Source organism: Papaver somniferum, chromosome 3 (assembly GCF_003573695.1).
Source record: "Papaver somniferum cultivar HN1 chromosome 3, ASM357369v1, whole genome shotgun sequence".
Classification (NCBI taxonomy): Eukaryota; Viridiplantae; Streptophyta; class Magnoliopsida; order Ranunculales; family Papaveraceae; genus Papaver; species Papaver somniferum.
Genome location: NC_039360.1, coordinates 222,199,502 through 222,224,687, shown reverse-complemented (window position 1 = coordinate 222,224,687; position 25,186 = coordinate 222,199,502). Strand labels below are relative to the sequence as shown.

General features: G+C 42.7%; 1 pseudogene; it reads left to right on the top strand.

The window, feature by feature from the left end:
* Positions 1 to 359: 359 nt before the first annotated feature.
* Positions 360 to 23,421, top strand: LOC113360700 (annotated as a pseudogene).
* Positions 23,422 to 25,186: the final 1,765 nt, after the last annotated feature.

Sequence of the window (25,186 nt, the reverse complement as noted above, 5' to 3'; positions counted from 1 at the left end):
GCTTGTTCTTGAACTTGGATACCACTGAAATTCATTGTTGACGAACTGGATTGTGTGTGTGTTGGCTCAGGAGAGTGAGAACTGCAATGCTTGCAAGTTGTATAGGCAGTGTTGAAGGTTGTTGTTACTGCAAAGAAGAATTAGCAGTTGGAAAAACATAGTTTGTTGCCATGACAGGGTTGTGCAACAGATACTGGTAGAATGGTTTGAGGTGGTTGCCGGTGCTAACTGAAGTGGTGAGATTGAACTGAAAAGAGTAATGGTGGAATTCTTTTTAGGGTTTTGAACAACTGAGAAGAATGGAGATGTAGCCACAGAGTTGGTGATGTTGTATTATGGAATGGTTGTGATTGAATGAAATGATTGCAGGTACATGTTTTTTAACATGGATTGTTGTTGCTATTGATGCAGAGCAGTGGTATTTTTCTGGTGCTGTGTGTTTGGTTGTCATGGATTGTGACAGAATGCCAAGAAGGTAAAGCATAATATGTTGTAGTGATTGGTTGTTAATGCAGGTGTTGATGGTGGTTTTTAGTTTAGGGTTAAAATCGTAAAACCTTACATCTGACATGACGTCACTAGGACCACTAGCACATTTATTGAATCATTCAATACGCCTACGTAAGGGTACCTTTTTTTTACATATATATGTGTCATATTCCACGGTAGAACCCTTAGTATTGACCGACATCACCTTCGTACACCAAACCCTAAATTCTTACACCACCGTGCCAATGGCAAACCATGCCAGCCACGTCTCCGTGCCAAGGCATGCCAACCATGCCAGCCGCACCACCGTGCCAATGGCAAACCATGCCAGCCACATCTCCGCGCCAAGGCATGCCAACCATGCCAACCGCATCTTCCAATGGCATGCCTTGCCAGACACATCTCCGCGCCAAGGAATGCCAACCATTCCATCCGCACCACCGTTCCAATGGAAAACCATGCCATCCACGTCTCCGCGACAAAGCATGCCAGCCGCGCCACCGTGCCAATGGCAAGCCGTTCCAGCCACATCTCGCACCAAGGCATGTCAACCATGCCAGCCGTACCACCGTGCCAATGGAAAACCATGCCACCCACGTCTCCGCGCCAAGGCGTGCCAACCATGCCAGCCGCACCACCGTGCCAAGGGCAAACCATGCCAGCCACGTCTCTGTGCCAAAGCATGCCAACCATGCCATCCACGTCTCAGCGCCAAGGCATGCCAACCATGCCAGCCGCGCCACCGTGCCAATGGCAAACCATGCCAGCCACGATTCCATGCCAAATCCATACCGGCCCCGCTACATGCCGCTGGCTGCAAAAATAAAGGGTTGCAACAATCAAAGGCCACCCTTCCATATGAGATGCAGATCTTAACCGTCTAAGGTCGCCAGACAACACATGGTAACCTTTGGCCCAATGCCAAAACCCTAGTTTTGTCCACGCCTAAACCGCGCCAAGGCATGCCGACCATGCCACATGTGCCAATGGCATGCCGCGCCAGCCACCTTGCCGCGCCTAAACCATACCATGTCAGCCTTCCCTTTACGGCTGCCAAAACGAAGGCGTGCGACAACCAACGACCACCCTTCCATCTTAGATGCAAATCTTGGCCGTCCGAGGTCGCCAACCAACGAATAGTAACCTTTGGACCAACGCCAAAACCCTAGTTTTTGACACGCCTAAATCGCGCCAAGGCATGCCGACCATGCGACAAGTGCCAACGGCATGCCGTGCCAGCCACCTTGCCGCGCCTAAACCATACCAAACCGGCCTTTCCTTTACGGCTGCCAAAAACGAAGGCGTGCGACAATCAACGACCACTCTTCCATCTTGGATGTAAATCTTAGTCGTCCAAGGTCGCCAGCCAATGCATGGTAACCTTTGGCCCAACGCCAAAACCCTAGTTTTGGCCACGCCTAAACCGCGCCAAAGCATGTCGAACACGCCACATGTGTCAATGGCATGCCGTGCCAGCGACTTGCCTCGCCTAAACCATACCATGCGGGCCTTCTCCTCACGGCTTCCAAAACAAAGTTATGTGATATTCAATGGCCACCCTTCCATCTTAGATGCAAATCTTAATCGTCCAAGGTCTCCAACCAACGCATGGTAACCTTTGGACCAACGCCAAAACCGCGCCATGGCATGCCGACCATGCCACATGTGCCAATGGCATGCCATGCCAGCCACCTTGCCGCGCCTAAACCATACCATGAGGGCCTTCCCCTCACGGCTTCCAAAACGAAGTTGTGCGACAATCAACGACCATCCTTCCATCTTGGATGCAAATCTTAGCCGTCCAAGGTCGCCAGCCAACGCATGGTAATCTATGGCCCAATGCCAAAACCCTAGTTTTGACCACGCCTAAACCGTGCCAAGGCATGCCGACCATGCCACATGTGCCAATGGCATGCCGTGCCAGCCACCTTGCCGCGCCTAAACCATACTGTGCGGGCCTTCCCCTCACGGCTGCCAAAACGAAGTTGTGCGATATTCAATGGCCACCCTTTCATCTTAGATGCAAATCTTAATCGTCCAAGGTCTCCATCCAACGCATGGTAACCTGTGTTCCAACGCCAAAACCGCGCCAAGGCATGCCGACCATGCCACATGTGCCAATGGCATGCCGTGCCAGCCACCTTGCCGCGCCTAAACCATGCCATGTCGACCTTCCCTTTACGGCTGCCAAAACGAAGGAATGCGACAATCAACGACCACCCTTCCATCTTAGATGCAAATCTAAGCCGTCCAAGGTCACCAACCAACGCATGGTTACATTTGGACCAACGCCAAAACCATAGTTTTGGCCATGCCTAAACCGCGCCAAGGCATGTCGACCATGCCACATGTGCCAATGGCATGCCGTGCCAGCCACCTTGTCGCGCCTAAAACATACCATGCCGGCCTTCCCTTTACGGCTGCCAAAACGAAGGAGTGCGACAATCAACGACCACCCTTCCATCTTAGATGCAAATCTTAGCCGTCCAAGGTCACCAACCAACGCATGGTAACCTTTGAACCAACGCAAAAACCTTAGTTTTGGCCATGCCTAAACCGCGCCAAGGCATGCCGACCATGCCACATGTGCCAATGGCATGCCGTGCCAGCCACCTTGCCGCGCCTAAACCATACCATGCCGGCCTTCCCTTTACGGCTGCCAAAACTAAGGCGTGCGACAATCAACGGCCACCCTTCCATCTTAGATGCAAATCTTAGCCGTCCAAGGTCGCTAGACAACGCATGGTAACATTTGGCATAATGCCAAAACCCTAGTTTTGGCCACGCCTAAAACGCGCCAAGGCATGCCGACCATGCCACATGTGCCAATGGCATGCTGTGCCATCCACCTTGCCGCGCCTAAACCATACCACGTCGGCCTTCCCTTTACGGCTGCCAAAACTAAGGCGTGCGAAAATCAACGGCCACCCTTCCATCTTAGATGCAAAAATTAGACGTCCAAGGTTACAAACCAACGCATGGTAACCTTGGTCCCAACGCCAAAACCCTAGTTTTGGCCACGTCTAAACCGCGCCAAGGCATGCCGACCATGCCACATGTGCCAATGGCATGTCGTGCCAGCCACCATGCCACGCCTATACCATCTGGGCCTTCCTCTCGCGGCTGCCAAAACGAAGGCGTGCGACAATCAATGGCCACCCTTCCATCTTAGATGCAAATCTTAACAGTCTAAGGTCACCAACCAATGCATGGTAACCTTTGGCATAACGCCAAAACCCTAGTTTTGGCCACGCCTAAACCGCGCCAAGGAATGCCGACCATGCCATATGTGCCAATGGCATGTCGTGCCAACCACCTTGTCGCGCCTAAACCATACCATATCGGCCTTCCCCTCACGGCTGCCAAAATGAAGGCGTGCGACAATCAACAGCCACCCTTGCATCTTAGATACAAATCTTAGACGTCCAAGGTCACCAACCAACGCATGGTAACCTTTGGCCCAACGCCAAAACCCTAGTTTTGGCCACCCGTAAACCGCGCCAAGGCATGCCGACCATGCCACATGTGCCAATGGCATGCCGTGCCAGCTACCTTGCTGCGCCTAAATCATACCATGCCGACCTTCCCTTCACGCTTCCAAAACGAAAGCTTTCAAAAAACAACGGCCAAATTTCCATTTAAGACGCATATATTAGTCATCCAAGGTTACTAGCTAACGTAGGGCAACCTTTTGGCTCGACGCCAAGCCCTAGTTTTGGTCGCGCCCAAACAATGCCAAAACCCTAGATTTTGGCCATCCCTAAACTAGGCCATATTAAATCCATGCCGGCCATGCTTTCATGCCACTAGATACCAAACAAAGGGTTGCAATAATCAACGGTTACCCTTCCTCTCAAGATGTAAAATCTCGACCGTCGAAGGTCACTACCGAGCCGGCAAGTCTCCCAAGCTCAACTTTCCAAACAACACCAACATGCTACATGTTTTTCACGAAAATACTCGAGACATCAACACATGTCACAAACTGGGGGATGCTCATTGGGTATTGGTTTGGCGGTTTACAGCGTGCGGCGTACACTACGCCCGTCACAAGACATTGTCATAAGGATGAGGCGGTTAGTAAATACAGGGAGTAATGGTAAAACGCTTTCTTTTATGGAACATCAATTCCAGGCGTTATCGGTTACCGCCTCCTCCCATTTACTCATCTGTTTTCCATTTCTTACGAGAGTAGAGTACATTTCACTTCGACTTGTATAAATAGGTCTTACCTATTTCCACCGAACAACAAGTTCAGGTCAGGAGCATACAACACTAAGAAAATATTTGCTAGCTTTTCATCTGTTAGCTTCCCACCTTCTGATACAAGTAGTAAAACAACTACTCTTCCAGAATCAACTATGCAGGTCTCAACACTCTCTTCGCTTCCCTCCCCAAAACCAACCCTTCTCCTTCACTTTGTGACCGAAGCAAGTCTGGAACGTCCATTTCTTGGTTTAGGCCAGACTTGTAAAGATTGATCCCTCGAATCCAAAGTACTCCCTTGTAGTACATTGTTTAGGTTTTAAACTCATTTTTCACCCACACACCCGAAATTACCAAAATCAGCAGAAACCGTTTTCACCCTCAAACAATTGGCGACCACAGTGGGAGATTGATCTTTCAGTTACAATGTCAACTTTCAATCCTCGATCTCATATTTCGACCCTGACGTCATGACGGTAGAATCCAAATGACCCACTGAGGGATCGACGGCTCAGTTACCAGACGGCCCGGTTACCAGCCATGACACGACAAGGTATGACTGGGGACTTTCCACAGTCACGGCGGTGCTTCCCAAAAAACTCGGTCTTACACCCGGGAGATTCCTTTTCATCAGGAGATCCGAAAAAACCGAGTAAGTCTTGATAGAAAAAATACATGGTCTACTACTTCAAATCTTCACAGGGGAGATAAAAAACCGATAGCCATATTTTTCCCGTGTTTCATGCTTTATACTATCGCACAATATTCACAATTCCATGACTTCTCTGGGGTACTTATGCCACTTATATTCATAACCAAAAACATCAATATTCTAAAACAGTTCATTCCAAATAATAATCCAAAACCCTCAAGGGTAATACTTGTCTATCAACCAAAAAATCCAGAAAATCAAAACCATAAACCAAGCGTTTTGTTTTCCTTTCAAAAAAAAAACAGTCACCTACCCGTACTAGCCTACTTTGCACAATATTGATTAATCGTCACTATTCATGAGGTAGCCGACGTTACTACGAAGGTATTCGAAGAGTAATTGTTTATGAAAAAGTGTTTCTACAAGTTTATGAAAGGCATACCCACGGCTAGGGTTTACACTAGTTCAGAAGAACAATATTTATACAGATTTATGGAAGGCATACCTATGGCTAAGGTTTGCACCAACACAAGAAAACAAATTGAAAGAGAAACGCTGGAGTACATAGCTAGAATATGCTTTCCCACTTTATTGCTACCGCGCAACTGCTAACACCAGGACGTGAGAACAAAGATACGAGATAAAAAGGAGAACCAACCCCTTTCATATGCATAACACTTTTAGAATTTGAATGAGGAAATGATTTTTTATTTGAGATACGTATGAAAATAGTCAACTGGGCCCGCAAGAACAAGTCCGCGCCACGCCAAGCCATCTCCGTGCCAAGCCAACAGTCCGCGCCATGCCCAGCCGACAGTCTGCGCCATACCAAATCCAAGCCAGCGTCCATGTTAAGCCAGCGCCCATTCCAAGCCGATCCAGCGCTAACAACTTGCATCTTTCCAGCGCCAGTAGCTTGCATCCTTCCAGCGCTAACATCTTGCATCTTTACAGCAGCTTTTATCTTTCCAGCGCCAGCATCTTATATCCTTTCCAGCGCTAACAGCTTGCGTCTTTACAACAGCTTGCATCTTCCCTGCGCCAGCAGCTTGCATCCTTCCAGCGTTGCTCTTGAACGCCCAGTAGAAGGTGATGAGCGATTAATTCTTACATATTTACTACCCAAAATATATATTGTTGGTGCTTATTTTGGTATTTATTGTTTTTTTGTAGGTAAATGAATAAAGTGGGCTCTTCCAAGAAAATCGGCTAAACCTAGGATTCCAAAAAGAAAATATGGACTAAGGAGTACATGGGTCGTGGATACTTTTGGATCTAAATGGGATAGGCGCAATTTAAGTTAGTGAAGGAGATGATGGGCTGAAGTTGGTTTAAGAAATTAACATGCTCGGGCATTTTGAGCTCGTGGATTTTAGGATGAAGGACTTGGTGATTAGTTCTCGAAGGATTTAGCAGGTATCGCGTAAAATGAAAAATCCTACTCAATAATTAATGTACGAGGTATGTCGACATGGTGGAGGAAGAAAGGAAACTAAATATCTTTTGCAACTAAAGAAGATTGATTTTGAGCATAAGACCAGTATATGCTCATATAATATTTTCTTTCCCATGAAAATAAAAGCAAGTGGTCGGACATGTGGCGAGTCTTTATTAGATGATATTGTGTATTCTTAGACAAGTGGCACACTCCCATTGGACATGATATGTGGAAGAGAATTAAAAGAGGAAGGTTAGATTTTGTTGAAATCTATATATTGATGTCGAGAACAGGAAACCAGGGGAGTTATGGGAGAGCCGTGAGCCGGTAGCCAGTTTCACAATTTTCTTTTATTTCTTCTATTTAGTTTTCTTTATAATAATGAGGAACTAGACCCATCACTGGGACGACGGAGGAGGCTGTGTTTCGTTCATGTGGTAATTAAAATAATTCTTTTATAACTATTTGCATAGAATTTAATTGTTTTATGATTTCTATTAATTATTTGTTATTTTGTTTGATGTCGCATGCTTGATTTTAATTACTTTTGATGCGTCATGCTCACAACTTACAACTAATGTTTTATGAAATCTACTTTGGCAAAGAATAGAGTTATTGTTTCTTTTGTTGAGCTATAAATGTCTAGGATTAATTTATGAACCCCATGAACATGAAAAGCAGTGGAATCCCGAGTCACAGTAAATTCTTCATCCCGTAACATATTTTGTATATAATTTATTATTTTTAGTATTTTTATATTTAAGCTTAGAATCAATTCAACAAAGTCCGAATGAACGACAACCTTCTTACCACTATATAAAATTCGATCAATTTTTGGCGCCGCCAACGCGGATTTGTTTATAGATTTGTTTTTAGGTTTTATTTTATTTGTTCTTTTTTATGCGTTTTGGTATTTTTGTTTGCTTTCATATTTGGAGCTAAGCTAAAGGAAAAGAGAAAGTGCTGAAAAGAAAGGAAAAAACCCAAAAAGGGAAGAAAAGAGAAATCCAAAAGGAGTGAAGAAGAAGATTTTGTAAATAATTTTATTTTTTAGAAACTGTAATTAAGGTTTTTATTTTTGTAATATTTTTTTTTGGACATTTTTTTCTTCTTTTCTTTTGGACATTGAACATTGGACTTTATTATTAAAACCCTACGGGAGGGTAGTTTTAAATAAACTGTTTGCAGAGAAGGACGGCGATTAGATATCGCCTCGGCCCCTCGGGTTCGTACATGACATAGGAGTCGTGGCCCGAGTCGACTTCAACGGTTCATCCCCCGTCTGGAACGGGAGGTAAGAATTCAAAACACCCGCGAATCCCCTGTCAGCGGGTTTACTGGATGATTTTGTATGCATATATGTTGAGGACCTGAAATCGGATTTAATTTTCTAGTAAAGGGAAAGGCCTGGCCAAATCAAGATAAGGACTCGGATTTCATCACCGTTTCCTTCTTGCCCGCCTTCGGAACACGTAACCTACGCGAACCTAAGCCTTAAAATTTGGACTAGAACGAGACCGATAGGGTAACGAGCTTATTAGGAAAGTCGTTCGGAAAATATTGGTTACTCTTTTGAGCATACTTTGAAGTTCATGATGGTTTCTGTGAGTTGAATACGCCGCCTTGTAACGCCGGTGAGGCCTTGGGTATCAAAGGTCCACTGATCTTCCCTCGTCTCTATTCAACTTACTTTAACTCGGAGTGATTCCAGAGAGGTTTGCTCAGATTGTAACGAATTCCTTTTCGAAAGAATAAAAGCTGGTCTAGAAACAATCTAAGGGAGACATCATGCTTTTTGTTTGCTAGATAAAATAGGCTTGTTGTGGTCGAGTAAGCCTTTTTTGTGTTTGTTTAGAATTCCCTTGCAGTTAGGATGTCGAACTGGTATAGCCAATACAATGATTATTCGACTGAGCAACATGAACATTATTCTTTTTATGACCATAGTGTGAATAGTGGTTGGGAACACCAAACTTTTGAAGGTTATGGGTCATACCATGGTGAGCCCAATTACTATCCACATGCCCACCGGTCATTCGAGAAAGATTCTTATAATTCCTCTCCTCTAGATGAAGCACGTAAGATACTTGAGTCAACGCGTAAGTTACTTGAGTCGACACATAAGTTGACGGACAAAAATGACTTAGTTATGGACGAAAGAACGGTAAAAATGAGTGAAACTTCTTTAGAAGACACCCTCAGGAAGTTAGCTGAGTCAACATGTAAGTTAACCGAGTCAACACGTGAGTTTGCTGAGTCAACACGTAGGCTTGAATTAGAGACGAAAGAAAGAGAAGCTCGAATTACTCGTGATTTCCAATACATTCTTTCCTATATCACCCGTGAAAATAAGGATAATTTTTATAATAATCAAGATGGAGAGGTTAGAATTGGTAACACTACTTGTTTAGATGAGGTTCGATCATTTTCATGTTATTATAATGATGATTATGATGAGGATATTATTGATGAAGAACATGAAATATGTAGGCATAGTGATCAGGAATTTGTTACTCCGATTGAGCTTTATAATGATAGTTTTGTTTCTAGTACAAATCCAAATAATTTTAATAATTATTCACCTATTCAAAAGGATGAGGATTTGACTAGGGATACCACCGCTTTAGACGATGTAGTTCATGATCCTTTAGCCTGCAGTGTGTTGGATAATCCATTATTAGATGTGCCTATCAGTGAATCGGAGGAAGTAACTTTGATTAACACCTTAGTTAATGAGCCTTTAATAGAAACTTTCTCTGATAATCCTTTATATGATTGTGATGATGGTTTAGAGGAACGAGTTTATTTTGAGTCTAGCGATTTAGAAACAACAGTCTTCGAAAAAGAAAGTGAACTCGTAAAAATGAGTGAGGATGCACCTGATTACAACTTAGAAGAATCGATTGACCATTTTCAAGAATTTAATGATTTAAAAATTAGGGAAATTGTGACTAGTCTACCTAGAGACATTGAAAACTCTAAGTTTGAGGGTGATTATCACTTTCTTGGTGCCTTACCTTTAACTCTTCGAAATTTCCCTCGTGTAGGACTTGACATTTGTGCCTCAACCATCTTACAAGATTATCTTCATACACTTTTTCCTGAACCTAGTTGTGTCCATAAGAGAGCTCAGTTGTTAGAAACCCATCCTCTGGTTGATGTGGTTAACCACAGGCTATGATACCAAGATTGACTTTGTTTTCCCACCAAAAAATTTTCTTCCAATTGTGGGAACATATGATTTTCATATGTGTCGGTTATTAAGTTTTGAGACTAAACCTAATTACTTTAGGAAAATAGGGTCGACACATTTTCTTAAGGAAGACCACCTCTTTCATTGTGGTCAGCTGTGTGAGTCAAATCTGATTGACTTAGAGGATCCCCAATTATTCAGGATTTTGTTATGCGCTTCTAAGTTCTTAGTTGAGTATTTCCAGACTCTTCAGCCTTATCTTCAGAATTCCTTTGAGGAAATCCAACCGATAAAATCTTTTTATTTAGACCCTTTTATAGAGCCTGAACCTGAACCACAACTAGATGTAGTTGTCTTAAACAAGGGTATGTTTGATGTCTTCTTGGTTCGTTTTAGTTTCCTCTTCTTGTAGTTAGCACTTTTTGATCCATATGACCCACAGTTATTCCGGCTACTGCTTTATGATTCTATGAGGTGATTAATTCCTTCCGATGTCTGGCTGAAGACTTTAAACTTAGCACTTCTTGGGAGGTAACCCAATCTCATGCAACACGGTAATATATTTCCTTAATTCTTTTGCTTCGAGTGGTAACAGTTTCTCCTTGTTCATGATTTTAATTTTATCTTTCGAACATTGAGGACAATGTTAGATTTAAGTTTGGGGGTATGGGAGAAACTTTTTAGTTGCAATAAATAAACTCCAAAGCCTAGAAATTTATGTTTATTAAGGATGGCACTAACCAATCTAAGTGGATGGGAACATCTTTGTTGTAGGAGTTGAGGAACCAATATGATTAGATGGAAACATCTAAAGAGTCTATTCATAAAAGCACAGAGCTCAGGTGTTAGAATTAAGAAAAAAACATGGTAGTTTCGCCATATCTCGTTGAATCCTAATCCTTTTGTTTTTATTTTTTTAAGTGATTTGGTGGGGCACGTGATTCAACTTGTTACCATTGCTAGGGTGAAATAGAGTGACTGAGATACCCAAAAAAAAGAAATTTGAGACCAGGCCATCAAACCAACCGGAATAAATTCAATAAAGTCGACCACTGGTGCCCTTGTATATGCCAGTTGTGTTGACCTAGAGTTAGGTTTATCGACCACTGGTTCCCTTGTATTTTCCAGTTGTGTTAATATCAGTCAGACCGGTATCTCAGTCCATTAGGATAGGTTCATCTTGGAAGAGGCCTTCAGATAGATACGGGAAACAGCGTTCACTTTAAACCATCTTCTTGTGATTGGTTGACTCCGGTTATGATGTCTAGAAACTATCTGAGTAGAGATCTGTCACTTATATATGAATTATAGTATGCTGAGTGCAAACTCGTGTGCAACAATTGGAATTTCACATCAGGGTACTTCCTCCTGTAGTCAATGTTTGTATGCCAACCAAGGAGATTCTTTAGTGCCTTTGTGGGTATACCTCTGATAAACCCTCCCGAGATTATAACTCGGTCACTAGGGCCACCTAGTGAGTTTTTATTTTCTAGAATAAATTTGCTCGAGGACTAGCAAAATATAAGTTTGGGGGTGTGATGAGCGATTAATTCTTACATATTTACTACCCAAAATATATATTGTTGGTGCTTATTTTGGTATTTATTGTGTTTTTGTAGGTAAATGAATAAAATGGGCTCTTCCAAGAAAATCGGCTAAACCTAGGATTCCAAGAAGAAAATATGGACTACGGAGTACATGGGTCGTGGATACTTTTGGATCTAAATGGGATAGGCCCAATTTAAGTTAGTGAAGGAGATGATGGGCTGAAGTTGGTTTAAGAAATTAACATGCTAGGGCATTTTGGTCTCGTGGATTTTAGGATGAAGGACTTGGTGATTAGTTCTCGAAGGATTTAGGAGGTATCACGTAAAATGAAAAATCCTACTCAATAATTAATGTACGAGGTATGTCGACATGTTGGAGGAAGAAAGGAAACTAAATATCTTTTGCAACTAAATAAGATTGATTTTGAGCATAAGATCAGTATGTGCTCATATAATATTTTCTTTCCCATGAAAATAAAAGCAAGTGGTCGGACATGTGGCGAGTCTTTATTAGATGATATTGTGTATTCTTAAACAAGTGGCACACTCCCATTGGACATGACATGTGGAAGAGAATTAAAAGAGGAAGGTTAGATTTTGTTGAAATCTATATATTGATGTCGAGAACAGGAAACCAGGGGAGTTATGGGAGAGCCGGTGAGCCGGTAGCCAGTTTCACAATTTTCTTTTATTTCTTTTATTTGGTTTTCTTTATAATAATGAGGAACTAGACCCATCACTGGGACGACGGAGGAGGCTGTGTTTCGTTCATGTGGTAATTAAAATAATTCTTTTATAATTATTTGCATAGAATTTAATTGTTTTATGATTTCTATTAATTATTCGTTGTTTTGTTTGATGTCGCATGCTTGGTTTTAATTACTTTTGATGCGTCAAGTTCACAACTTACAACTAATGTTTTATGAAATCTACTTTGGCAAAGAATAGAGTTATTGTTTCTTTTGTTTTGAGCTATAAATGTCTAGGATTAATTTATGAACCCCATGAACATGAAAAGCAGTGGAATCCCGAGTTCCAGTAAATTCTTCATCCCGTAACATATTTTGTATATAATTTCTTATTTTTAGTATTTTTATATTTAATCCTAGAATAAATTCAACAAAGTATGAGTGAACGACAACCTTCTTACCACTATATAAAATTCGATCAGAAGGGAATCAGCAATCTAATTTCATTACACGAAAATATCAGGAACGACTTCTCCAAAATCGAAGCAAAGAAAAATCAGCAACCCCCCTGAGTTCACAAAGACTCTTTTCCCTGTCAGGAGATGCATGATTTCTGGAGACTTCGCCCGCAAAATCGTGAAGTCCATGATGAAACATTTATGTGAGATTCTATATTTCCCCAAGGCGCAACGTCAAGGAATATTTGCAGCCCTCAAGCGCACTGCATTAGGGAAGCAGGTGTTTCCAACCAGAGAAGCCGTTCCCGAACCCCAACCTCTCCTGGAAAACACGATTGATAGATGGAACTGGGGACTCCTAAACATTGTTCGCTTGAAGGGTGTCCAGTTTGACAGCATACTGATTAAAGCATCCACTCCACTTCAACATCCTCCAGCAGCGACTCCTCTTCAACGATCACTCCGACATCCGCTCCGCTTCAACGCTCGCTCCACCAGCCACTCCGTTTCAGCGTTCTCTCCATAAGCTTATCAAGGATCCGAAGAGGAGGCTTCAACGTTCGGCTTCTTAAGTTTCAACATAATCTCCAAGAACCGAAGCTGCTTCAACGACGCTTCCTCCTGTAAAGGGTCGTACCACCACGCTCCCCATGTCAAGGATCATGATCACTGCCAACTAATCTTCGTAGTCATGGACAGTTTGCTCGCTTACGCATCCAGCCAATCCTTTTACTTCCACTGATGTCCGTAAAACTCAAGACAATACTTTTACTTCCACGGATGCCCATACAATTCCAGCCAACCTACTTTGTTACCACGACAATGTAGTCTCTTCTGATTACATCTGCTACCAAGAATTGTTGCCGCTCATTTGTTGATACCAACCAGAGCTTCACCACAGCAACAATCACTACAAAGATGGAAACATGTAAACCATACTTGAGGACTGAGGATATACACGGAATCCCTTCACTGTCAAAGCTTAGAAGACACACTCAACTAAAAGGCCATAGCCGCAACAAGGTCATATACTCTTCAAGGGTGCAGCGCAATAATATCATCACCTCTCTGTCTAGAAGACGCCTTCAACACTTTACGAGGCCGCGGAGGATCCCAAGCCTGCTCAGAGGAAAACAACTTCAGAAACTGAAGAAAAATGTGACTGGGGACTTCTCTTCGCAGTCCATCGACGATCATCAAAGACTCATGAGATAACTCCAGAAACGCGGCTGAAACATTTTCTTGAAGAAACAGAGGGATCCATGATAAACAACATAACTCTCTCATTCCTACATCTTCGCTATCCAGAATATTTCATCCATGCGATATCCTGAGCATCCCAGCGTCACATCCAGAAGAGTACGATAAGCTTGTATCAAATCACGTGGACGTGGATTCAAAGCGATGCAATGAAAATATGATACACATGGGGACTATCAGCATGAGACGCTTTCATTCCCCTCAACCAAGTTAATTCTGATTTCAACATCATCACTGTCGAAGTTTCACGAGCCGTAGGAATTTCTCAACACGAAGCGTACATGTACACCGAATACTTCAAGAGCACGCCACAAAGATACATTCACATATTCATCGATGCCATCGGATCAAGCCGAAGTATAACTGGGGACTTCTTACCACGTCTCATTACACACGATAGTCCAAGATTCAGAAGATGGTTCGAAGGATGTCGCTTGGAACAAAGTCCTGGAAGACTTGATAACATCACATCGGCAACGGAACGTCTCCCTATTTCATCCGGGGGCGCCAGAAGTTTTCGAACATACAAGCATTCACAAGACATCATCATCACGATCAGAAGGTCCAGACACTGAACAACCTAATGCCGAGGATGGACCGACACCGCAACCACAATCTCCAATATTAACCCTGACATGATCATTAACGAGCATATATTCCATCCATCCATCCCAAGAATGCAATGGAGTTTGGTAAATTTTGGAATCCACTGGAGAGACACTGCAGACGAAAGCGCGGATAAAAACGAGCAACAGAAAACAGAAGAAGGTCAATACCTCTTTTCATACGGACGGAGTTTCTAGAGTTTTGCATAGAATAATATCCCTTCTTGCTCCATGAACGGTAACAGATGACTCGGCGCGACTATGCTACCCCGGGCCCGCAACATCCCTCCTGAATTATTCCTGAGTTTCACTGTCGGGCCGTTTTCACCTCCTAAACGAGCTCAAAACCTAAATATTCCCACGCGAGGAGATAGGAAATTCTGTTCCTGTCATATGGAGGGGCGGACCGTCAAAATCCGAGTTCGTACGAGAATTTTACAACGATTTTAGTAAGGAGCGCTAATTAGGGTTTAGGCATCCCAAACCCTGATTTCGACAAAGTTTCCAGGCGCCATCACTACCATTTGATAACCGAAGTTCCATCCTCATCACTATCGTTTGGTAGCCGAAGTTCTGAAACCAATTTACACCATTCTGCGGACTGAAGACAGTTTCCACCATTCCACTGACCGAAGCCAGTTTCCTCCAATCCAAGCCGACCAACGCCTGCGGCTCCCATTCCAAGATGACCAACCCCTGCGGCTCCCATTCCAAGACGACCAACTCCTGCGGCTCCCATTCCAAGCAGACCAACGCCTGCGGCTCCCATTCCAAGCCGACAATATACATCTCACCACTTCACGGTCTATCCAGCAACACCTCAAGTAGAATTTATGCAACGCCGCCAACACGAGAATCACGAACTCTCCTTACCTATCGAAAAAAGTTAGTCGGGTCTTCTTGAACATCTTTTCACGACTTGTCATTTCGATTTTTTCCTCGCCTATCACCATCTTATGCTTACCTCGCAACAATGCTCATGTTCCGAGTTAAGCAGGGGACTTAATTTTGATGGTGGTTTTTAGCTTAGGGTTAAAATCGTAAAACCTTACATCTGACATGACGTCACTAGGACCACTAGAATATTTATTGAATCATTCAACACGCCTACGTAAGAATTACCAGGGTACCTTTTTTTTTTTACATATATATGTGTCATGTTCCACGGTAGAACCTTTAGTATTGACCGACATCACCTTCGTACACCAAACCCTAAATTCTTACACCACCGTGCCAATGGCAAACCATGCCAGCCACGTCTCCGCGCCAAGGCATGCCAACCATGCCATCCGAACCACCGTGCCAATGGCAAACCATGCCAGCCACGTCTATGCGCCAAGGCATGCCAACCATGCCAGCCGTGCCAGCCACATCTCCGCGCCAAGGCATGCCAACCATGTTAGCCGCACCACCGTGCCAATGGCAAACCATGCCAGCCACGTCTCCGCGCCAAAGCATGCCAGCCGCGCCACCGTGCCAATGGCAAGCCGTGCCAACCACATCTTCGCGCCAAGGCATGTAAACCATGCCAGCTGCACCACCGTGCCAATGGCAAACCATGCCAGCCATGTCTCCGTGCCAAGGCATGCCAACCATGCCAGCCGCACCACCGTGACAATGGCAAACCATGCCATCCACGTCTCCTCCCCAAAGCATGCCAACCATGCCAACTGCGCCACCGTGCGAATGTCAAACCATGCCAGCCACGTCTCCGCGCCAAGGCATGCAAACCATGCCAGCCGTACCACATGTCCCAATGGCATGTCGTGCCAGCCATACCTCCTCGCCAAGGCATGCTAACCATGCCAGCCGCGCCACCGTGCCAATGGCAAACCATGCCAGCCACGATTCCATGACAAAGCCATACCTGCCCCGTTACAGGCCACTGGCTTCCAAAACGAAGGGTTGTAACAATCGACGGCCACCCTTCCATCTGAGAGGCAAATCTTAGACGTCCAAGGTCGTCATCCAACGCATGGTAACCTTTGGCCCAACGCCAAAACCCTAGTTTTGGCCACGCCTAAACCGCGCCAAGGCATGCCGACCATGCCACATGTGCCAATGGCATGCCGTGCCAGCCACCTTGCCGCGCCTAAACCATACCATGTCGGCCTTCCCTTTACGGCTGCCAAAACGAAGGCGTGCGACAATCAACGGCCACCCTTCCATCTTAGATGCAAATCTTAGCCGTCCAGGGCCACCAACCAACGCATGGTAACCTTTGGCCAAACGCCAAAACCCTAGTTTTGGCCACGCCTAAACCGCGCCAAGACATGCCGACCATGCCACATGTGCCAATGGCATGCCGTGCCAGCCAACTTGTCGCGCCAAAACCATACCATGCCGGCCTTCCCTATACGGCTGCCAAAACGAAGGAGTGCGACAATCAACGACCACCCTTCCATCTTAGATGCAAATATTAGCCGTCCAAGGTCACCAACCAACGCATGGTAACCTTTGGACTAACGCCAAAACCCTAGTTTTGGCCATGCCTAAACCGCGCCAAGGCATGCCGACCATGCCACATGTGCCAATGGCATGCCGTGCCATCCACCTTGCCGCGCCTAAACCATACCATGTCGGCCTTCCCTTTACGGCTGCCAAAACGAAGAAGTGCGACAATCAACGACCACCCTTCCATCTTAGATGCAAATCTTAGCCGTCCAAGGTCACCAACCAACGCATGGTAACCTTTGGACCAACGCCAAAACGCTAGTTTTGGCCATGCCTAAACCGCGCCAAGGCATGCCTACCATGCCACATGTGCCAATGGCATGCCGTGCCAACCAGCTTGCCGCGCCTAAACCATACCATGCCGGCCTTCCATTTACGGTGCCAAAACGAAGGCGTGCGACAATCAACGGCCACCCTTCCATCTTAGATGCAAATCTTAGCCGTCCAAGGTGGCTAGTCAACGCATGGTAACATTTGGCACAATGCCAAAACCCTAGTTTTGGCCACCCCTTAACCGCGCCAAGGCATGCCGACCATGCCACATGTGCCAATGGCATGTCGTGCCAGCCACCTTGCCGCACCTAAACCATACCATGCCGTCCTTCCCTTTACGGCTGCCAAAACTAAGGCGTGCGACAATCAACGGCCACCCTTCCATCTTAGATGCAAAAATTAGCCGTCCAAGGTTACAAAACAACGCATGGTAACCTTGGGACCAATGCCAAAACCCTAGTTTTGGCCACGTCTAAACCGCGCCAAGGCATGCCGACCATGCCACATGTGCCAACGGCATGTCGTGCCAGCCACCATGCCGTGCCTATACCATCCCATGCGGGCCTTCCTCTCACGGCTTCCAAAACGAAGGCGTGCGACAATCAATGGCCACATTCCATCTTAGATGCAAATCTTAACAGTCCAAGGTCAACTACCAACGCATGGTAACCTTTGGCCCAACGCCAAAACCCTAGTTTTGGCCACGCCTAAACCGCGCCAAGGAATGCCGACCATGCCACATGTGTCAATGGCATGTCATGCCAACCACCTTGTCGCGCCTAAACCATACCATGTCGGCCTTCCCCTCACGGCTGCCAAAATTAAGGCGTGCGATAATCAACGACCACCCTTGCATCTTAGATACAAATCTTAGACGTCCAAGGTCACCAACCAACGCATGGTAACCTTTGTCCCAACGCCAAAACCCTAGTTTTGGCCACCCCTAAACCGCGCCAAGGCATGCCGATCATGCCACATGTGCCAATGGCATGCCGTGCCAGCCAACTTGCCGCGCCTAAACCATACCATGCGGGCCTTTCCCTCACGGATGCCAAAACGAAGGCGTGCGACAATCAATGGTCACCCTTCCATTTGATATCATTGTATATAGTTTATTTTTAGTTTTTGTACATAATTTATTTTTATTTTTCTTTTAAATTTCTTTTAGTCTTTTTATGCAGTTTGCTTGATTATTTTTTTTGGTACCTTAGTCCGAAGTGTTGCGGGCGAAAAGCAAGTATGTACTCGACAATCTTTTGCAAGAGCCACTTGGAAGATCCATTAGAGGTTTGCTTAGCTCATTTTGGGTTTGGTTTTGATGATGATAGTGTTATTTGTGAAGTAAATGCCTTGTTATACTTTGCACCGTTGCTAGACACTAATAAATGGAACCCCAAATTAGAACCTACAGTTTTTTCCGAGTCTCGACTAGTTCCATCAATCGAGAAATATCCGACCTTGACCCTTAAGCCGTTAAGTTATGAATTTTTTCGTCTTGATGATATTAATAATGAAACTGTTTTAGATGATAATGGGTCTATGAGTCGTGATATTATTGCTCCATTGAGCTCTTGTTCCGCGGAAATTATTTCAGCTGATTTAGAACCTGATTTAGAGCGTGTTCCGCCAATAAAAACTGTCAAACAATATGAATTTGTTGCGTATGGGAATGATTTACTTATCCCATATATGCATTATTTGAATATCACTTACAGTTTTCGATTGAGAATGAATTTACATACCGTTTTGGAGGTTTATAGTGTTCACAGGGACATATCTTCAGCTGACCGGATTAGTTGGGTTGGTCCCCAATTCTTTAGGCTTTATATATATAATTCGCAGCTTACCTTGGGGTACCAACCCCACATTATTTGAGAACGTGCTACTGGAAAGTCGTGAAACAAACACATTTCGCTTCATGGGAGTCAACCCATCAAATTTGTTCCCTGCACTCAATCTTTTATTTTGCATATGTATTTTAGAATTTCCCACCTTAATTTCTACGTTGGATGACTCAATTACATTGAGGACAATCTAATGTTTAAGTGTGGGGGAGTGGCGCTTTTGTTAGGATTTTTCTTTAAAAAAAAAAAAATTAGAAAATTTAAAAATATTTAAAAAAAATCTATTGCATAATATCTCTGTTTTGCTCGAGGACTAGCAAAATATAAGTGTGGGGGTGTTGATAAGCATGTAAATGCTACATTTTATACTCATATTTATATTAGCTAGGATACAATACTGTAGCTGATAATACTATTTTAGTGCTTTTGTAGAAAGTACAAGTGAATTCGATCATCCAGCGAATAAACAGCAAAATGTGAGACTTAATGGTGTTTGCGAAGGAAATTGCAAAATGTGGTTGGCCTAGTTATTCCATACATCAGCAACCACAATGATGAAAAGTGGTTGGCCTAGTATTTCCATATATCAGCAATCACAATATTGAAACGTGGTTGGCCTGGTATTTCCATGTATCAGCAACCACAATGATGAAATGGGGTTGGCCTGGTATTTCCATGTATCAGCAACCACAATGATCAAATATGTTGGCCTGGTATTTCTATATATCAACAACACTTATTATGCTGGCCTGGTATTTCTATATATCAGCAGCACTTATTATGTCGGCATGGTATTTCTATATATCAGCAGCACTTATTATGTTGGCCTGGTATCTCCATATATATTAGCAGCATAGAATTATTTCACAGCCGAGGTCACAATGGGCAGACAAGTTTTAGTTTGATCTTCAATTAATGCATGGTGAAGCGAGTCGACGTCATCACACTAATGCCACCTAAGATTGGTCAAGAGTGACTTTATTATTGTTAGCATAAGAATGGAAGAATATCACCTCCATGACCACGTGCAAATGAAGTGCAAATGAAGAAAAAGAAAAGATTAACATATCTTGTCCTTACATAAGTTCTCTTGTTATATATATATATATATATATATATATATATATATATATATATATATATATATATATATATATATATATACATATATATATAAAGAATCTGAAGGAATATTTGAGACCAAATGACGTCATTTGTGCAAATACAGTTGAGGTGGGCTCAGCACATACAAGAAAATATCATGCTTTTTAAATGAAATTAATTCATTTCCTTGGTGGTTTCATATACTACGGAAAGTGGAGATTCGCTGATACTTTACAATGTTTCGTCATTTTATGACATGCGGCATAATATTATTAGGCGGATTGTATTTCATGACATGTGATAGACTTCTATTGGGAGGTGATATGGCGACGACGTGAATTCATCTGTGGGTTATATTTATGTGTTGTTTAATCAAAATGAAAATTGGGGGGTTGGCCATAGTGCCGCAACTAGAGAAGGGTTTTGAAGTTTTGTTTTTTATTCTTCGTTTTTATTATCTAGAGTTTGATTTATTTATATTCATTTATGGTTTTTTGAGAAAACCATGTCTAGCTAATCCATGTTAGGGTGAACGGATGAAGTTGTAGGTGATTTATTTTATGTTCTTGAATAAAGTTTCTACCAATTGAACTTAATGATAATGTTTGTGATTCTCTTTCAATGTTTCACCTTCTAGCTATATTTTTCATGTTCTATGCCATGTATAGTCCATAGTTAGATTAGTGGAAGAACTCATTGAACCTTTGGAATAATTGAAATATGAATTTTATTTGACTATTTATGCCATGTATATAAAGTGCTTAAGAATTCTACATTAAGGTGACAACAAACTACCATTTTGAAAATGATAATTCTTGTCAACGATTCTTAATGAAATATCTTCCGTGTACTAGTAGCTAGGATTTCTATTTTACATGAGTAAATTAGAGATTTTTGTGATTGAATACAAATAACTTTCCTACAACGGATTCCCGAAACCTTAACACTTTCACATCTTTGGTTACATTTTTATTATTTTGCTATCGTTTTTTCCGAATTTCTGAAAACTCTCAAAAGCATCATATTTGATTACTTAGCTTTTTTGGTATTAGTTGGTAGAGTATTTTACACTCCTCGTGGGAACGACCTGTACTTGCCATTGTCTACTAATTAGACGTTGTGCACTTGCAGTATATTATTGTAGGTTTCCGAGCCTACCACTAAACCATACCATGCCGGTCTTCCCCTCACGGCTGCCAAAACGAAGGCGTGCGACAATCAAGGCCATCCTTCCATCTTAGATGCAAATATTAGCCGTCCAAGGTCTCCAACCAACGCATGGTAACATTTGGCCCAACGCCAAAACCCTAGTTTTGGCCATACCTAAACCGCGCCAAGGCAAGCCGACCATGCCACATGTGCCAATGGCATGCCGTGCCATCCACCTTGATGCGCCTAAACCATACCATGCCGGCCTTCCCTTCACGGCTTCCAAAACGAAGGCTTGCAACAATCGACGGCTACATTTACATCTAAGACGCAGATATTATCCGTCCAAGGTTACCAGCTAACGCATGGAAACCTTTTGGCTCGACGCCAAGCCCTAGTTTTGGTCGCGCCCAAACAATGCCAAAATCCTAGCTTTTGGCCACGCCTAAACTAGGCCATATTAAAGCCATGCCGGCCATGCTTTCATGCCACTGGCTACCAAACAAAGCGCTGCAATAATCAACGGCTACTCTTCCTCTCAAGATGCAAAATCTCGACCATCGAAGGTCACCACCGAGCCGGTAAGTCTCCCAAGCTCAACTTGCCAAACAACAACAACATGCTACATGTTTTCCACGAAAACACTCGAGACATCAACACATGTCAAAAACTGGGGGATGCTCATTGGGTATTGGTTTGGCGGTTTACAGCGTGCGGCGTACACTACGCCCGTTACAAGACAGTGTCATAAGGATGAGGCGGTTAGTAAATACAGGGAGTAATGGTAAAACGCTTTCTTTTATGGAAAATAAATTCTAGGCGTTACCGGTTACCACCTCCTCCCATTTACTCACCCGTTTTCCATTTCTTACGAGACCAGAGTACGTTTCACTTCGACTTGTATAAATAGGTCTTACCTATTTCCATCGAACAACAAGTTCAGGTCAGGAGCATACCACACTCAGAAAATATTTGATAGATTTCCATCTGTTAGCTTCCCACTTTCTGATACAAGTCGTAAAACAACTACTCTTCCAGAATCAACTATTCTGGTCTCAACACTCTCTTCGCTTCCCTCCCCAAAACCAACATTTCTCCTTCACTTTGTGACCGAAGCAAGTCTGGAATGGCCATTTCTTGGTGTAGGGAGGATTTGTACAGATTGATCTCTCGAATCTAAAGTACTCCCTTTCAATACATTGTTTAGGATTTAAACTCATTTCTCACCCACACACCCGAAATTACCAAAATCAGCAGAAACCGTTTTCACCCTCAAACAGCAGGGAATGATACTGCAACCGTTTTTATTGGGGTGGTGAATGGCTTTTTAATGATATTAAATGGATTAGATGTATCTTAGGTTTGAGCAGGAAGTGTGGTGAGTATGTTTGAAGCAATGAATGCATGTATTTCTGCAATCAGTTAAGACAACGGATAGATGTATAAAACTAAAGTATAATTTCCGAAGTTAAATGAGATTAGAAGTTGGGTTTTTATTTGCGTTTGAGTTTCCATGGATTTTTGATCTTGAAAAGTACGGTAGTTAAATACTTGCATATGTTTTGACAAGATATCAGTGAACAAGATATTGTACGGTAGTTAAATACTTGATAACGATAGATATTTCAAGGTGATGTTAGAATTCAAAACGATTCAGAAGCCATGGGTTTTTGCTTACCAAGAAGATTATCAGAAAGAGGGTCAAGGATTTCTAGAGGCCACACAGTGACAGATACCACCGTGTCGGGGAAAGATAGAGATGTCCTAAGGGTGTTGATTCTCGTGTGAGGCGAAAGTTCAAGGGTGTTAATTTGATGCCCAACATTGGTTATGGTTCATACAAGAAGACCCGTCACTTCCTACCCAATGGTTTCAAGAAATTTATTGTGCACAATGTCAAGGAGATCAAATTGTTAATGATGCACAACAAGACTTACTGTGATGAGATTGCACACAACATTTCTACAAGAAAGAGGAAGGATATTGTTGAGAGTTCAGCACAGTTGGATGTCTGTGTTACCAACAAGACATCTAGGTTGTGCATCCAGGAAGACGAGTAAATGCGATCAAAGATGTTTAATAGTGACCTTGTTTGCTTTTCAGATCCTTGTTTAGTTGAACTCAGTTTTGTTCTATATAAGAATAGTGTTGTTGCTTTAGTATTTTAGTTCTTAAAACTTCAGTATACTTTATTTTGTGACTTCTGGATTGGAAGACTTGATGATATCTTATCTATCAAAAGTTGGCTTATCAAAAAAAAAAAAAAAAGGTTTTTGTTAAAATCGTGATCAACTTCAGGCGTGTATAAATAATCTGCAAAAATTCTTAGAGGTGCCACGTCACATGTACAAATGGTGGTGACGTGTACATATAGTCCACATGTACAGAAATGTTACAGGCAACACACAACCTGTACCGAGTGAAAATAAAACTCGATGGAATGAGACACTCACTGAGTTAACAGTGAAACTCAATGATTTGAGGACTAAAAGTCTTTCTATAGTATCCTAACGATGCCAAAAAGGTGGATAACCACCGTTAGCCGTTTTTCAATAAGACGGTCAAAACCGGCCCATATTTGTAAAGTTCAAAAAAACGGGCCTATGGTTGTAACCCTGAAAAAAAAGTGGAAATTGATATCATTGGTTCTGACGGGCCTTCGAAAGTATCCTTCTTCACAATAATTTTGTCCCTGGCTCATCGAAATGAAAACAACTTAGTTTGTAATTCCAAATATACCCCATTCTTATATTATCAGATGATTCAGATCTACTCGTTGTTCTCCTAAAAATCAAAATCATTTTTTTTTCAATTCTTCCTCCTCTGCACCACCACCATCTCCATCACCGCGCCTCCGCTCTATCACCACCTCTACTTCCGCCATCACCTATTAATGTACTACCTCCGTCAATCCCACCACCAGTTCCAACATCACCTCCAATACTTCTACTAAATCCACCGGGAGAAGCACCACCATCACCACATCCTAAACTACCGATTTAGAGTGATTTTCACAGGATTCAACTACAAATCAATGGAAATTGATAGAGCATTAGAATCAATATTAAATTTATAGCGATTCAGCTGTATTTGGTTTTGAAAAACCTAAATCGGTGATGTTAATTCGTAAAGAAACTATATCAATTTGGAAGAGATGATGAAGATCGACATTAATAATTGGATCTGCACATTAATCATCAAAAATAGTAAAAGATAAGTTAATTTATCTCTTTTTTTCCATTTTAATTTGATTATTTAGATTTTTGTATTTTGATTAACAATTGTAGCGGGGTGAGCAAAAATGTAGGAGATCATGGTGGTGGCGGTGGTTTTTATTGTGGAGAATGATGAATCATACAGTTAATACTCGTAGAATATTTTTTAATCATTGTTACTCATAGGACCATTTGGTGTATTAGCATCTCATTTCCATTCTTTTGTGGAATATATTTGATTATTTGTGATTAAAATGAATAGATGAATGTGTAGGAATTACAGGGAAATATAGAATTATGAAGAGAGAAGTAATGATGATAATGGTAGCGGCGGTGGTTGTTCTGGTGGCGACGGTGGTGGTGGTTCGAATTGGTGTTGAAACTTCATAGAAGACAGTGGCGGTTGCTACTATGGATTATAAATGGTGGTTGATGGTTCTGTTGGTGGTTACTGCAATGAAGAAGATGAAGTTGTTGTTGTTTATGAAGCTAAGATGATGATCAATTGGTGTTGTTTATATGTTTTTACGGGAACAACTCTTGTTGATCCTTTTACGGTTGTTGATCCATTTATGGGATCAACTCTTGTTATTGACCCAATTTTTTATGG